Below are 5317 nucleotides of genomic sequence, written 5' to 3' on the forward strand. Positions count from 1 at the left end.
CACATTACTGGGATTCACCTCATCAAAACAAGTAAATGTGGTACTTCTCAGAATTGGAGCATATACACATAAGCTAAATATAATTGCAGAAAGAAACATATTTATCATGTAAGCTGGTGAAAAAATTGTTTTTAATTTTATTCTCTACACAAATTTCTCACAAATATGAAAATTTTTAGTAAAAGCAGATTCTCTTTCTGCCTTCCCCTTTATTCTTAACCAATTTTAAGGTGTTTTTTCCTGAAGAAAAGAAGTTTACTGAATTTGTCCATTTTGCTTTAGTCTCCAATTTATCTCAGCATATCTCAAGATTATATACAATACTGGCATCTTAAAGCTTTGAAAAAAAGTGAATAAATAAATCTGTATTTTACCACTAGGTGTCACCAAAGATTTGTTCATCATATCAGTGACTCCACATTTAGTGATCAGACCTCTATGGCTCCTGTCAGAAAAATGACTTGTTTTATTTCTCACACACTATAGATAAATATATGATGCATATAATATTGTATTATATGTGTATATGTAATAATAATGTATATGTGGAATATATATAATATAACATAATAATATATATGAATATTATTTCCCTCCAGTTTTCATTAAAAAATGAGCGTAAGTTGTCCTCTTTCACCAATGAGATACCAAACTGATGTGAGAAATTACAACTTTATTTCACAATTCAAACTCTTCATATCACTATGAACATTATGATGACCAAGGAGAAAATTGACAATCTTATAATGTGTTATTGCCTTAAATAATTGGACATATACTTTTCATTCATTGAATTTATTCCTACAAGAAATAATAATGAAATTACTTGCTTCAAAAGGTTTTATGGTAGAATTCCTTTAAAGAGCAAACTTCAATGCCATATGTATAATTTTATTTTGAAAATCCAATCCAATCATCTCTTTTCTTTGTTTTAGGTTCATAGGGTGAGGTTTAGCTGATTGGCAGATTTTAAACGTAAAGACATCAAGAAGGAAAAATTGATAAACAATTTAAATAATAAATAAGTTATCTTAAATACAGGCTTTTTTCTTTATAATGTGTTATCAGAAATCACTTTGGATATTAAATATTTTCCCTGGCTGTGCTTTGGAGCATCTTTTTCTCAATAATGTGAGATAATTGATATTTTGGTTGAACATTTTTTTATCTTTCTTTAACCACTCAGTAATTATAATTTGCTTTCTAGGACCTAGATGATGTTTTTTTGCAGCTTTCCCAGCTTAAAGATAATCTGTACATTTTGGAGAATACATTGAATATAACCAGGATGGAAGGTTTAAGTTCATATTCATCACCAACTCAGTCCTTCCAAGAGGAAAAGAAGTTTTATACTCCAAGACTGCCATATGTAGTATCTAGTCAAAATTATGATATTTCTGGTATGTTGACCATTGGTTATACTGATATATAATTTTGCTGTAGTATGATATTCAGAAAAGGGTGGGTTTGGTATGTATTTAATTCATTGCCTATCTTCCAGCACATTTCCTGGCACATATTAGGTACTCTGTATGTATTTGTTGAAAGAATGAATAAATGTATAATCCTGAGAGTAATCCTGAGAAGAGAGACAATGGATTTTTCCATATCAATCCCTGCTTCTGTAAATAACCTAAATGCCACAGGTAATATTAATGACAGTAACATATTGGCAAAGCATTTTAACATGGACAATATTTTATTTCCACAAGTTACCTTTGTAAGCAGAGATTATTATCAACAATTCATGAATGTAGAAAATGAGCAGCCTGAGATAAGTTAATTGATAATTGAGTCACTAAATTTCACAAACCTTTCTTTGAAACTTTAGTATAGATATTCCATATTCCTTGCAACCCAACAGTTCTGATGTTCCAGTTCATGTAGGGGTAGAGTTTAGAGGGAATTGTTTATGCTTTAAGGAATGCATTGTTTACTTATATTTCAGGAAAAGATATTTATAAGATACAACATTACCAACAGAGAGGACATTTGGATTGCCTTTGGTTGTTCTCACCCTTTATTGGAAATATCACCTCTTAATCCTTTACCTATTCAACAATATTTATTTAACAAGTATGTACGAGGGGACTCAGCACTGAAGATATCAGCTCTCATGAAGATGCATTCTTATTGTGAGAAATTAACATAAATAAGGAAGAAATACCTGCATAACTAAGGTGTAATTTTAGATAATATTAAGTCTCATGAAGAAATTAAGAAAGACTGCTTAGATAGTAAACCATTGGAGAAGAGTGGCTTAAATTGAGTGATCAGGAAAATCTCTCTGAGCAGAAGGCACTTGGACAGAAGCCTGAGTAAGAAAAAAGGGCATCCACGTGAAAATCTGAAGCAGGGGAATTCCAACAGAGGGAATAGCAGTGCAAAGAACTTAGGGCACAAATGAGCTTAGCATGTTTGAGGAACATAAGAAGCCCTGAAGGCTGAAGCTCAGTGAGTGAAGTGGAAAGTGTGGTACGGCTGTGTGAAAGCTCAGATAATGATGAGAACACGTAGGGCCAGGTGGGCCACAGTGAGACTTGTGGGAAGCCAGAGGGTTTTGACAGGGGAGTGAATGACGAGGATATGTGTTTTTGAAGAGGCCTCTGGATCTTGAGTAGAAACTAGATATTAGAAAGCCAAGAATAGGTGAGAGGTCTTTCAGGGAAAGCTTCATGCAATCGGTAGGTAAGAGGTCTTAATGGCTGAGATGGAGAAAAATGAAAGGTTTCAGGATAACTCCTGGGAGTAGAGCCAATAGGACTTAACTGTTTGATTGGAGAATAAGAAAAATACTACAGTCAAGGTGTTTTAGTAACTGGGCATGTACGAATATTACATACAACATGGGAACATCTTGGGGGAATCTAAAAATTCGGCCACATTTTAAATTTGAAGTGCTCTTAGGCTTCAAAGCAAAGATAGCACATAAGCAGTTAAGTTGGGAACTCTACAAGCAGGTAAGGGCTGAGGGTATAAATTTGGGACATCAACATGTATGTAATAACCAAAGGCACACAGAGGATCACAGGGGGAGAGAGCTATGATAGGAAAGAGGATAGGGCCTAGGACTTCAGTTTTGGGAAGCTCCAACCTTTAGAGGTCTGATAGCAGAGGTATAGCCAAAAAACAAAACTGAAGGATCATTGAAATAGGAGGGGGGACAAGACAGTACATCTTAGAGGACAATGTTAGCTTTCAATTACTGAGATGTATTCTTTGCCAGGCACCAGTCTAAACTCTGTTCAGGTACCAGTTCATTTCATCTTCACAACAACCACATGACCTAGGTATGCATAGGTACTTTAAAATTTTCTCCTTATAGAAAGGAGAATGAGAAAAATTAAGAACATAAAGTATCTCAATAAAGAGGGAATTATGTCAAATGTGTTGAGAGACTGAGGTTGAAGAAGATAAGGACAAAAGTGATCCTTGAATTTGATAAGCTGAAGGTCACCGGTGATCTTGGAAAAAAGTTTCAGAAGAATACGAAGGGTGGGAACCCAACAGAAGTGGGTTATATAAAGAATGGGGAAACCTGGTGAGAAGCTTTGCAATTAAAGAAAAAGAGAAAACAGTAAATAGAGGTAGACACTGTATTAAGAAATTTTTTTAGAGGGGAGAGACCAAAAAGTATTTTAATTCTGCTGGAGATACATATGGAGAGAAATTAATATGTGGGAAAGATGGTAAGTAATTGCTGTAGTGAAACTTTGAAAAATCAGGATGGGATCCAAACTGCAAGTAGAGAAGAACTTACATCTGATGGGAGCTGAAATATTGGGCATTTTTACAATTATCAATGCAAACAGGATGTGGCTACAGAAGCAGGGAAGGCTGATAGGTTGGCTGGTGTGTACATAAGGAAGTCAAAATCTATTTCTACTTTATGAAGTAGGATACAAATTCATCTGAACCTGAGGGAGAAGAGGGACTGTGGAAGGATTAATAAAAGAAAACGTAAAGACAGTAAATCTAATACAGGGTAGAGGGAAGGGTGAGCAGTGTCGTGAGCCCATTTAAGATTGGGGCTGTGTGTATAATGCAAGACTGATCAGCACTGAGGTGTTCGCCAGCAATTTTCCTTTGTCCTGCTGCGGGTGTAGAGTGGCTGGAAAGTTGGATTATCCCAGGTGAGTAAGCAGATAAGGTTGGGTTTTCTCGGTGGAGTTTGATGAGGCTCCACCCCTGGAAGTTGGTACAGTGGTTAGTCCAATGCATAATATTCAGAAGTGTGTCTTTGCTGGACTAACGTGAGACTCTTGTCTGTCTTCACTACCTGCCTCTGAGAAGATTTCCACTTAAGTGTGATGTTTACAGAGCCGTGACTTTCACAAAGTCCAGTGCTAGAGTGGTCTTGCATTTAAAAAGTCTAGGATCTCAGGGATCCTGGGTAGCTCAGCCAGTTGAGCGTCTGACTTCGGCTCATGTCATGATCTCACAGTTTGTGGGTTCAAGTCCCGTGTTGGGCTCTGTGCTGACAGCTCAGAGCCTGGAGCCTGCTTCACATTCTGTCTCCCTCTCTCTGCCCCTCCCCTACTCTCTCTCTCTCTCAAGTAAGAAAAACATTAAAAAAATTAAAAGTTTGGGATCTCACTTTTAATTCATAAGATTTATATGGGTTCAGTGAAGTGAATGACAGCAAGTTGCCTTTTCCTATTCTTCAGGATTTCCAAAATTCCTGGGGATCTTTCATTTTTTCAGTCAAATGGGCTCTTTTAATTCATGCATCTGATACTTTATATTTAGCCAAAATTTCTCTTAGAGTTCTCAAGTGGTTAGCTCTTGCTTGGGTTCTGGGGCTATTTGGAGTCATTCTTTTATATTTATCATTATCACCATGGCTGTTTTCACAGAGAGCCCATTGAAACTACATTTCAGGATATTATACCAGAAATCTCACCCTGGACACTTTCTACAACATCGTACCTCCAAAAACCTCTTGCTGCCAAATGTATCATTAGACAGTAGTCTTTGTGCCAAAGACAATGTCTTATTCAACCTGGTATCCACATCACATAGTCCTGTGCCTAGCACAAAGTGGGCACTCAATAAATGTGTCTTTGAATGAACAAAGAAGTGAATGATTCTGCTGAGGAGTCTAAGTCACATAAACAAACACTGAGTCAGGAGGGGAGAAGGAAATGAAACATCAACCTGTGAGAATAGGTAGGACTTTCATTGTGTTTACAACTGAGAAGAGCATGGATGTAACATTCTGTTCCAGGTAACCATAATCCAGATGAGTTAGAGAACGACATTTTGTTTGCCTAGATGTACTATTAGAGAACGACATTTTGTTTGCCTAGATGTACTA

The 5317-nt window shown here is 36.5% G+C and overlaps 1 long non-coding RNA gene across 1 annotated transcript; it reads left to right on the top strand.

The window, feature by feature from the left end:
* The first annotated feature begins 2469 nt into the window (after positions 1-2469).
* Positions 2470-3504, top strand: LOC121030613 (uncharacterized). Its single transcript, XR_005790316.1, has 2 exons — positions 2470-2656; positions 2696-3504. It is a non-coding gene; the product is annotated as an uncharacterized LOC121030613 (long non-coding RNA).
* The last annotated feature ends 1813 nt before the right edge of the window (positions 3505-5317 follow it).

The sequence above is a fragment of the Herpailurus yagouaroundi genome, unplaced genomic scaffold, assembly GCF_014898765.1.
Source record: "Herpailurus yagouaroundi ecotype Mexico unplaced genomic scaffold, PumYag 28, whole genome shotgun sequence".
Taxonomy (NCBI): Eukaryota; Metazoa; Chordata; class Mammalia; order Carnivora; family Felidae; genus Herpailurus; species Herpailurus yagouaroundi.